General features: G+C 40.0%; 1 protein-coding gene across 4 annotated transcripts in view; it reads right to left on the reverse strand.

Annotated features, from left to right (window-relative positions):
* LOC149791060 (uncharacterized) overlaps window positions 1–12,514 on the reverse strand; it is a 39,586-nt gene that overhangs the window by 7,380 nt on the left and 19,692 nt on the right. The gene's annotated exons all lie outside the window — the stretch shown is intronic.

Raw genomic sequence — 12,514 nt, forward strand, 5'->3', positions numbered from 1 at the left:
ACTTAACTAGTCTAGTAGTATAGGATCGATCGCTGTGAAAACGGTGTAAGACAGAATCGTGTGAACTTAACTAGTCTAGGAGTATAGAATCGATCGCTGTGAACACGGTGTAAGACAGAATCACGTGAATTTTTTTTTTGTTTGTTTTAATTTTTTTTTTATTAACCCCGTAATAGGATGACCAATGGGTCGGGGAACCATCCCAGGGTCACCTTACAATCAAACATTTCTGGTTATCAGATAATCTAGGGATAATAAATATAATCTACAGAGAAAGTAAAAAAGAAAACACACACACGCACACGCATATACACATGCATATGGCACACAATCTAGGTGACATGGCCTTTGTGATATTACAGTATTTTGTTCCTGTTTACCATGAATCGCGTGAACTTAACTAGTCTAGTAGTATAGGATCGATCGCTGTGAACACGGTGTAAGACAGAATCGTGTGAACTTAACTAGTCTAAGAGTATCTGATCGATAGCTGTGAACACAGTGTAAGACAGAATTGTGTAAACTTAACTAGTCTAGGGGTATAGGATCGTTCGCTGTAAATCGTAATGCACTGGACAAAATCTGAAGACTCTCATATGGTGAACTTAACTAGTTTAGGAGTAGGCCTATAGGATCGATTGCTGTGAACACGGTGTAAGTCAGAATCGTGTCAACTTAACTAGTCTAGGAGTATAGGATCGATAGCTGTGAACACGGTGCAAGACAGAATCGTATGAACTTAACTAGTCTAAGAGTATAGGATCGATCGCTGTGAGCACGTTGTAAGTCAGAATCGTGTCAACTTAACTAGTCTAGGAGTATAGGATCGATAGTTGTGAACACGGTGCAAGACAGAATCGTATGAACTTAACTAGTCTAAGAGTATAGGATCGATCGCTGTGAACACGTTGTAAGACAGAATCGTGTAAACTTAACTAGTCTAAGAGTATCTGATCGATAGCTGTGAACACGTTGTAAGACAGAATCGTGTAAACTTAACTAGTCTAGGAGTATAGGATCGTTCGCTGTAAATCGTGATGCACTGGACAAAATCTGAAGACTCTCACATGGTAACATTGCTGCCAGCCAGTTAGTTTTGTAAGAGTTATGTCCCTTTTTTACTTGCAGGTGGGTGTAGTGTGTTACATAAGGTTGTGAGTGCAACAAGTCTCGAAGATTTTAATGGATAACCATGCAATTGAGAAAGCGTAATGGAAATTATTTGAGGATGATTCTTTAGCCTTACATATTTAAGTGGATTTCCATGAATCTTTGTAAATGTTATGGTCATCATTTGAAGAGACGCAGATTGAATAATTAAATTCATCTTGCAGCTTCTCTTACTATTGCCATTTTCGTCTTGCAGATGAATCCTTTGTTGACAGAACATTACGATCGCAGCTATGTCTGTCTGCAGTTTCTGACGGATCGCTGAGAATCCTGGTTCATTTCAAGGTCATTATCTATAGATGCCCACGCCGATTAATAACTGTGTTCCTACTGTACTTATTTTCCATAAGTGTTGCCCCGTTCTCGCTTGGAGCTGGATATAGTGTATGACTGGCTATTGTTAAGGCAACTCTTCTCACGGTTTTCAGTGGATATAGTGTATGACAGGCTATTGTCAGGGCAACTAGTCTCACGGTCTTCAATAGATATAGTATATGACAGGGTCTTGTTAAGGCAAATAGGTTCACGGTTTTCAATGGATATAGAGTATAACAGGCTACTGTTCCAGTCTTACACTTTTCGAAGGATATAGTGTATGACAGGCTATTGTTCTAGTCTTACACTTTTCGAAGGATATAGTGTATGACAGGCTATTATTAAGGCAACTAGTCTCACGGTTTTTGGAGATGTCCGCTTGGACAGTTTCAGTGTAGTTGAATTGTAAATTGTATTTGTATGAATTATAGTTTTATGATTGGTTTAGTCTGGTGTGGTACCGCACAGCAAAACATGAGGGTTGTGTAGTGCTGAAAGAATTGGATCAACGTGCTTGGCTCAAAGACATATGATTTTGGATTATGTTTAAAACGCACAGATACACGAGAAACTTTGTTAGCACCAAGACAACAACAGTAAGCTGCTTTGCCCAGGAACACAACAGTAAAAGACCCTAGCTTATCCTCTTGTAAGATTCCAACCGCGACCTTCTGGTCACGTGTCCGACAAGCTAACTAGGCCCTTGTTTTATGAAGTTATAGCAACTCCTTAATATACGGAGCTTTGCTTGGTTGAGTCAGTTTAACGCCATTTTTTAGTACAAGATAGACTGTATATGGCGGCCAGTATATTCGGAGAAGAACTACCAATCAAAGGGAAGCTACTGGCAAGCGTTCTTACATACCAGAGTGGTCGGGGCGAGGCCCTAACTCGCGCGGACGAATGTGAGATGCATGATTGATATGTGAAGTCTGGTGCAATAAGCAGACCTTGCCTTGCCGTTGCAGAAAGTTATTTGAGCCTGAGATAAGAAATTATCCTCGACCTGCCATGGTTTGTGCCCTTAACGTGAAATGTAACGCTTATATATTAATAGTTCGTGAAACTATTAAATCCGCCATCGAAGATGTTCAACTGTATTTGCTTAATTATTCATTGTTGAACTTTTCTATAGACTCTCCAAATTCTTTGTCAGCAACCATTTTTACGAACTCTGCCATGGCCGGTCCCAAGCCCGGGTGTAAAAAGAGGATGGTTGGGCATGGGGCTAGCAACCCGACCCTGTAAAACCCCAACTTGCTACAAAAACGCCGACAGAAGAAAAACCAGAAACTGAAAGCCTGAGTGAGGAAGGGTCTTCTTCTGGAAGATTTATGATGCTATGTGGTGAAAGCCGCCAGCCCGCGGATGCCATAAAGCAGACCACCCTTCTATCAAACAGGGAATTAACATCGCAACATGGAATGTGAGGACAATGTATGAGGCAGGAAAAAAAGCACAGGTAGCAGCAGAGATGAGGAACCACAACCTATCTCTACTGGGCATTAGTGAGACAAGATGGACTCAATCCGGGCAAAGAAGACTGATGACAGGAGAGATGCTACTGTATTCAGGACATGAGGAAGATAATGCACCTCATACACAGGGGGTGGGGATCTTGCTGTCAAAGCAAGCATATAATACACTGATAGGAAAAAAGATAAGGACCAGTTTTACAACTGACAACAGAATATAGTAGAGAACTTCCCAGACAAAGACATCAACATCCTCATGGGTGACTTCAATGCCAAAGTTGGGTCTGACAACACAAGGTATGAACAAACCATGTGGATCCACGGCCTGGGCGAGATGAACGAAAATGGAGAGAGATTTGCAAACCTTTGTGCACTGAACAAGCTAGTCATTGGGGGTACCATCTTTCCCCACAAGAGCACATGGATATCATCAGACCATGTGACAGAAAATCAGACTGACCACATCTGCATAGCCAAGACGTCCAGAAGATCCCTGCAAGATGTGAGGGTGAAGAGGAGAGCAGATGTGGCATCTGACCACCACGTAGTTGTCGCAAGGCTGAAACTTAAGCTGAAGAAGAACTGGATGAGCACCAAAGAGAAGAAAACAAAGTATAACACCAGCCTGTTGAAAGATGCCAAAACTAAAGAAGAATACAGACTGACGCTCTACAACAAGTACCAAGTGCTACAAGAGCTTCTTGAAGATGAGGAAGACAATGCAAACAACAGATGGCAGAAAGTTAAAGAGGCAATAAAATCAACATGCCAAGAAGTACTAGGCCCCATGAAGCACCAACAGAAAGAATGGATTTCAGCTGAAACATTGCGCAAAGTCCAGATGCGTAAGCAGAAAAAGGCAGCAGTAAATAGCAGTAGGACAAGAACTACAAAAGTAAAGGTACAAAAAGAGTGCACTGACGCCCACAGAGAAGTGAAAAGAAGCATCAAGATAGACAAGAGAAACTGTGTTGAAGGAATGTCAGCAGAGGCAGAAGAAGCGACAAGAAGTGGAAACATGAAGAAGCTGTATGACATCACCAAAAAGCTGTATGGCAAGTACAGCAAAACAGAGAGACCCGTAAAGGACAAGCAGAGAAAGACCAGAGCAAGTACAGAACACCAAATTAAGAGATGGGCAGAACATTTTGAAGAACTGTTGAACAGGTCAGCCCCACTAAATCCCCCAGAAATCCACCCAGCCAATGCAGATCTCCCCATAAGCTGTGACGATCCCACCAGAGACGAGATCAGGAAAGCCATCACCCAGCTGAAGAACGGCAAGGCAGCTGGACCTGATGGTATCCCAGCAGAAAACCTCAGAGCAGACTTAGATGCTTCAGTGGAAATGCGATATCACCTCTTTGAGAAGATCTGGGAGGAAGAAGAAAAACCGACTGACTGGAAGGAGGGACACTCATCAAGATCCCAAAGAAAGGCGACCTCAGCAACTGCTCCAACTACAGAGGAATCACACTCTTATCAGAACCAGGGAAAGTCTTCAACCGGGTCCTCTTGGAGAGGATGAAGGAGGCTTTTGATGCACAATTACGAGATGAGCAAGCGGGCTTCCGGCAGAACAGATCGTGTACAGACCAAATAGTTACTCTTCGCATCATAGTCAAGCAATCGTTGGAGTGGAATTCTTCACTCTACATCAATTTTGTCGATTATGAAAAGGCATTCGACAGCGTGTACTGCAAGACACTCTGGAAACTTCTTCGCCACTATGGCATCGCAACAACAGCGGATGCTGAATAAACGATTACGTCGACGATAACTAGTCGTCGTCGATATTTCTTTACATTTACCGTGTATTGTTCGAATCGATCTTTTAAGTTCGTTTGCCATTCACGCGCTTGATTATACCTGTATTGAGATGCGTCGTCGATTGAGGTACTCATTATATTTTATGCAGTAAATAATTGAGGTGTTTCAGCCTCAAATTCCAAACACCACCAGAAGGATGTTGCGGTTAATTTCTTATCAGCTGCTTCCAGAATAAATATTTCTTCGTTTCCGCTATTTAATATAACAGATACAAACCCGGAAAACTTTTCAGTTGAATGACGCCATGGATACGTTGTAAATATTTCAAATTTTGCAGCACTGAACACAGACAGCCTGTACACGCCAGTGACTGTTGCGGTATATTTGATAGTTTAATTTTGCTGCGACCAGGTTGCGAATCCAGATGACACCGTGTATACGATGTTTATAATATGCCCTGGAATTATTCCCGCTGAATTTTAATCAAACTGGTTTTATTAACGATCTCAGGAATCTCCGCTACGATGTCTTGCTGTGTTTTTTTGATCGTGTCGATGTTCGTCTTGATATCAACGAGTTTTACGTCAACGACCAATGGATTACCAAACAATTCCTCTGCGGTTTCATTAGTTTTTTGAAGGTTTCTACGATGTCTTGCAAACGCGTTTACGTGAACGTCATATTCGGCCCGCAGCGTGGATAATTTACCATCTACGGTATTGCAGTTGACGTCGACGTATTGTTTTGTTGCGGCATCTTCGTCGGATGTTGGATCTCTTAAAACTACTATCTTATTCCCGTTCATGCTGAGTTCGCCCGAAATTGTGTCACCGGTATTTTTCACGCGATTAGCAACACTTGCTGTGATTTGATTTCTGATGGTTGTAAACCAGATACTTGAATACCTGATTCTGCCGCTGTCAGTAAACACGGGGATATTATCCGTGACTGCACCGAATACTCGTCGAATTATATCATTCCATTTAATATTGCTGGTTTTTAGTTTACCATATCGATCCTGAAAAATAATAACCTCATCTGGGTAAACTCCAGGAAGATTCATGATATCAGCGAGTTCATCTTTAGTCGCGTAATTTGACAGATCAATGTCGCCGTTTTTTTTTTCTTAACGCGTGAAGAAGATCTTCTTCCGTAAATATCAACCATTATATTTTAAGATCTGTTTCAAACGAATCGGTTGCTTGTATAATCATGCACAACTTTATGTGGCGGTTTGGATGAGTTTGATATAGCGTTAAGTACATTAATTGCCTCACGACCAGATATTGGCGGATCTGTCATTGTTTGTGTGGGTAGCGTTGAAAACCAAACTTGCGCGTGAAGTGGTGCAACATACTTGATAAACTCACGCGGTGGAGCTAACCCGTATGAATCAAAATAAACGATTCCACGTGGATCAACCGCGTATGATACCCAGTGAGTACCGGGTCCTGAATTCGAGTCGAGATTAATAATGCCTGTTTCGAATTCATTCGGTTGTTTCGGTAATTGATCTCGCATAAAAACACCTCTGAAGTTTTTTATTTTTAATCGTTTAGCAGCATCAAGTAAATCAAAATTTGATGCTGGAGCATCTAACGAAGTGATCCTGGAAGCCTCAGATCTCTTCCCCAACGAGATCCCGGTAATCTTAGGCCGCGTCCCTTTTTTGTATCCTCGCCCTGTTGCTTTCTTTAGAGCCAGCGTTTGCTACGGCTGGAGCGGCAGCGGCTATTAACGCTGAAGTGGAAAAATACCACCGGTTTTAATTGAGTCCTTAATCGCACCCGCAGAGAGATTAAGTTTGACGCCTGTTTTTGATCGTCTAGCGTCGTTGAAATGTTTCAGTTGACGATCTGATAATGATAGTTTAGACTGACACTAACGTGATGATATGGCATTTTATGATAAATACTTGCCACGCTCCAAATAATGATTAAAGATTTTCCACTGGTGCATCAACGACTCTCATTCGACCACTACCACCTTCAAGTAACATGGCTTTATCGCTGAGTATAACCACGATTGCTCTGTAGACGGCACCACCAGGCAGGTCAGTAACACGAGCTCGAAAAAGAATATCAACGACAGATTGTCTAGATAAATCAAGATGTTCCAACGAAAAATAATAAATTGGATATAATGTTGTAAAATCTAACTGTGATATTTGCACCCCAGTATCCACGTTTTGATCACGTCCCATGAATGACATCAAACGATGATATACAAGCGCTACGTGATTTTGACCAAAATTTAACAATATATCTTCAGCTGGTTCTTGATGTCTATTTATCCGCAAGGAAACTTCATCAACTCCAAGTTTGTCAAATATCATATGAGTACGTTCTTGATTACCAAAACGATTAGTGGTCTGAAGCGCAATAAAAATATGCCGCGGTGCAGAAACACCTTGTTGTGATGCTATATGCCATGTAAACTGACCGTTAGCGTTATTTTGAGCAGCATCTGTGGTTACTGTTAACCTTGATAGCAATAATTTACCGCCTTTATCCGTTAAAGAGGGTAATTTTTGTTCTTCACCAATAGATGGAATCATTACTGGCATCCACAATGAAAGTTTCGTTATATTTACTTTACTATCAGCAACACAAGCACCTCGCCAGATTGCATCATTATCATCACCTTTTCTTACGAGCTCAACTGTGTGCTTAGCTCCAAAGATGACCTTTCTAACATTTCTGCAAAATCCAAAGATGTGAGACAATGGAATTGCACATGAAAAATTTATATTATTTCCTGACAACGCTGCTCGGCGTGTTGCAAATCCTAAGTTGTAAGTTGCATTAACACTTCCTATAATATCAAAAACATCAGCTGGTCTAGCTGCATATTCATGACCATCAGCAACTGGTTGTGGATCAGATGCAGTATTTTGTGGTGTCCGTATTTTAGTATACTGAACATGATCAGCGTTGTCGGTAATATCCTTAGCAAACATCATTGTTGGACCGGCTGATCTTGTGTAATCATCAGAAATATCTCGCTAGACCAATTATTGTTGTAGCAACATCAACATCCTTCTGAATTGATTCAATATTTTTTTTCATCAATCATGTATGTGGCGCTATCAAACAGCGCCATAATCCCGTTGTTGACAAAGCCAACTCGCAAATTGGCATCATATGGCGTATTAGCCGCAACATTCGTTACAATTTCACCTTCTACTTCAATAAACGCCTCAGCGGGCAAGAAATATCTACTTGTATCCTGAACCTGTAATTCGATTCTCCCCCGCTGATTTGGTTGTCTTGCGTCATAGGAATAAAACTGATAATCATGTACTGATTCATCTTTGAGGACCGGTGCATCCATGTCAAATGCTGGGTCGGATATCCGCTTGAACATTTTATTATAATTACCATTTTTCCAAATGGTAATCTAAATTATCATCGTCGACGAAGACCGCTTCCTGCTATTAAATTTGCTGTTATATTTCTTTCTGCCAGATAATTCCGCTAGTTTTTGATTTGCAACCTGATTTATTATTTTACTGACATTTGCTGGCATAACTTCAGTGCTGGCCAATTTCATTGGTTGCTGATGTTTTCTTCGTACTAATCGAGCTAGTCTGTCCTTGACAGTCGAGAACGCTTCACTGGCAAGATTACCAATAGTGCCAGGAATTTTATCACGAACAGCCTCAATAGCCTTCATCCCTAATTGTTTTGCAGTCGGTATTGCTTTTGGAGCCATCCTTCTAAATAGACCCTGAACAACATCACCAAGTCCATCTCCGTAAATTGCTTTGTAATTTGGCAGTCGTGAGTTTACTACCCTGACCATGATCGGTCTACGTTGAGCAGTGTGTATAACCATTTTTATATACTGATTAATTAATTGTTTAGTCGCTGTGATAATCATCAGCAATTTCATCAATAAGGGAACGATAAATGCTGCGATCCATAATACCACCTTGAAATAATCGCCGACAAATATCAGCTGCTTCACTGGTTATTTCTGGTGAGTTATTTCCGGCACGTTTTCCCCCTATGAGAACTTCTAACCGTGACACGTCATTGAGAATATTGTCAGGACATAAACTAGAACCATTTTTTAGGTTCATCTTGAGGTGTTTTAAATACTGGTGGTTGCATTATCGGATAAAATGATTCAGTGGTGACCCGGTGTGTGCCAGGTGAATCACTTCGAAATCCAGGTGGTGAATCTGTCGGTGTAAATGTCATTACCGGCGCAGAAATTTTTTTACGTTGTAAACGTGGAGGAAGCTGATATGAGGGTTCTTGCTGCGGTGGAGGAAGTTGATATGAAGGTTTCTGCTGGGAGAGTTGTTCTTGTTCTAGTTGTTTTATTTTCTCTCTATAAAGTCTTTTTACTTCTTTATCAAGATTTTTGTATTCTGGACCTGTAGCTTGTTTTTTGTTTCTATATACGCGATATATCAATTTAATAAGATTATTATCACTTACTTTTTCATGACGGGGTTTTAAAATATCAGATTTATTAAATATACAAAATAATATCGTTTCGGGTAATTTTTCTCCTTTAGTATTTCTAATATCTTCGACAAACCCTTTCTTAAATCTTGCAATCAATTCTACGTTTTCTCCTACTGGTTCGGGTTCAGGTGCAAGTTCTTTTTTTACGTCGGCGACTTCAGTACGAAGTTTTCAAATATCTTCACCAACGGGTGGAGACTGAGCCGCAGCTATCTCAGTTGGAAGATCTCGTAAAATCTTTTTGTTTGTTTGGTTCTTCTTGCTATTTTTTCAGTCTGCACTGCAGTTTGTTCTAATACTGGAAAAATACCCTTTTTCCAATTCTCATCATCCTCAATATCTCCCCATATAGTTTTTTCAACAGCCTCGGCAGCTTTCTTAGTAACTGCAGTGACGGGTTTAAATAGTTTTTTAGTGTCTTCTTCGTACTCAACTTGTGATTGTTGCTGCGCTCGTAAGTTTTCTCTAAATGAGTCTCTGACAGGAAGAAAGGTTTTGATTGCTTCTAATCGTTCTCGAGCTATCCTTGCTGTATGAGATTCCGGATGTACCATTATTTTAATATAACATAATGATTTAATTATAGCAGCAGAGAGGGTGGGACCTCGCGAAGACGTAATTGCGTAAAACGCGTGCATAATAAAATAGAAAAAATCACCAACGACAATGGAGTAATATTAATTAGACAAATTCCGGAGAGATTTTCTCAGTAAAGTGTCGAAGCTTTTTTAAATCTGTCGACGCTTTTTTGATTTCTCGATCATTTGTAGGAAGGCTTATTTTCGACATTTGGACGTTTTTCGACCATTGGTCTGTTCACCCTCTCTGCTGCTCCAGATATAATCAGAATAAACTGATTTAGGAAATCACACGTGCCAGCAGTACCTACTATACTAAGTGCCAACGGAATCGCTGTCAACATACATAGCAGGGGCTTGTAATAACGGTAAGATTTCTTGAAGTAGTAAACTCATTTATGAAAACATCTCTAATATGCAGCAAATTCTTCACGTTGTTCTTTTTCACAATGGCTACTGATACATTTGAAGTCTATAATATCTTAAGATTGTACGAATAAAAAATTGGGTTTTTTTACATACCAAGGCTCTTGCGCGGCAAGCCCGAACTTAATAAGTTTGACAACGACTTAATAAGTTTGACCACGACTTAATAAGTTTAACCTTGACTTAATAAGTTTGACCAATGCTGCGTTTGTACATAATGCTTTTCTGATGAAGCTGCTGTGAAATTATCTTTCCTCTATCTTTCATTGAATATCAACGTCAATTCGTGAAGAAAATATTTTGCGGTAGCTCAGTAAAGTCTAGGTCTTTGTCATTTACTTCTGCATATTTAATAGCTGCAAAAAGTGACATTATGAAAAGAACTGACAACTTTTCTTTTAGAATACCATCACGAAAACACTTGGCAATGTGTGTGTTTTTTTATTTGTTTATTCTTCTTGGCTATATTTGGGAGCCACTGGATCATCAGCAAAGATTCCTCGTGGTATTTGTATTGTTACTGATGCTTACATAATTATCCAATTATCTGCTGAATAAGCAATTCGATTCGTGAGCTGCATGAATCTCAATGGCATCACAGTGGAATTTGATGTAGTACTTAATAATAATAGTATTTTTGAAAAATAGATTGCTGCTCAGCATTTAACTCTTCATTGATAAACTTCAAAAAAAAGAATGTTCTGTTTTGGCATTTTGTTAATGATAGTCCGTATATTGTTTCATGTCAAATGTGTATCGGTTAGGTATATATTTTACGTTGTCATCCAACACTGTAAGCGCTAATATGTCTTTTGGAGTTAATTGTCCAACTTGTTCAAAAGCCTAGATCTTGTAGTTGTCACAGTCTTTGTACACCATCGTTTATGACTTTTCCAATGATGAGCGTGCATTAAAACAAACATCTCCCTTACACACAAGGCATGTCTGCTCTCTGCAAACAATAATATACGCAATCTATGCACAGACTATCTGCATTCTGAAGGGAAATTATATTTACTTTTCATCTGAGAAATATTCTAACACTTTTTGCTCGCTACAGGCTTATACACGGCGGCCTTGTCTGGCACACCCAGCAGAAAAAATATTGTTTGGAGGACGTAATCGAAGTTGATAAATTTCTGATGCTGTATTGTCTGGTATATCTCTGCGGCCTGGTATTATAACATAAACAGCGTTCTCTAAGTAGCATATTCGTCGTAGTCACAAACAGTCGCCCCATCGTGCTAGATTTCTATCAAACGAAGTCTTAAATTTCTGTCAAAGATGTCAGATACATTGCTTACATTCTCTCTGGAGAAGTTACAGATATTGTTCTAAGCTATCGTAAACTTCTACAATCCTTGTATGACATTTCATATGGATCTTGATACGGTGACACGTACAGGAAATCATGAAATACAGATGTTGCAAAACCAGTGATTGAAAAACCTAAGTTTGTAAAGAATGTTTGCATACAGAAAATACGCGTTATGAGCTGCGTTCACGCAGACAAGATTGCATCTGCTATGACAACGTGCTGAAGATGCGCCACAGCCTGGCTTGTATCAAGAAAAATATTTTGCTCGCGAGGCTATGAATATTCAATTAGAGAAACAATCTGCCTATTAAATAAAATAAACACAAACATGAGCTTTGTTCTGGGGGCCTTCACTTGCTCTCACATTACTTTCGTTATGCGACAATGCAAGATGTTGTCATCTGAAATTTCGATCAAAACCATAGCACCTAATGTAAGATTTTGTCAGATGAGTTCAGTCTGCATTGTGGTATAACGTTTTCTCTTGGCATCAGCGTGCTGTTTACAACTACAGATGATACTGAAACCGAAGCACATTTTATTTCGAAGCCAGTGCGAGCACTGGGCTAAGATATACAAGACAACAAAATGATCTTACCTCGCTCAGAAACAAGAAGGATACATTCTAGCGCAATAATCTGCTTGGGTTCTAGTTAGCGTAGTAATGTGCGTAGTAAGTAGGTCAAAACACAAACCACAGCTTGGTCGATAATATTTAGAGCATCCTGCAAAATGTAATGCTATTCAAAGCTTCGTGAACGTAAAAGCAATGACACGAACTGCTTCACGGGGGCTGTTTATTTTCACTTTATTTCGTGGCCCAAAAGGTCACAATTAGGATGGACGTATGGGCTAGGCTTTCAATAAATCGGTATATTCGTTGGTTAACCACTCTTGTTTGGGGGCATACTAGAATTGTAACCAGAGTCCCTTTGGATTACGGTCAGACAGCTAGACGAAGCCAATGTTAACTTAACACAAGGT

This window comes from Sinohyriopsis cumingii, chromosome 10, assembly GCF_028554795.1.
Source record: "Sinohyriopsis cumingii isolate HCF-2022 chromosome 10, ASM2855479v2, whole genome shotgun sequence".
Lineage (NCBI taxonomy): Eukaryota > Metazoa > Mollusca > Bivalvia > Unionida > Unionidae > Sinohyriopsis > Sinohyriopsis cumingii.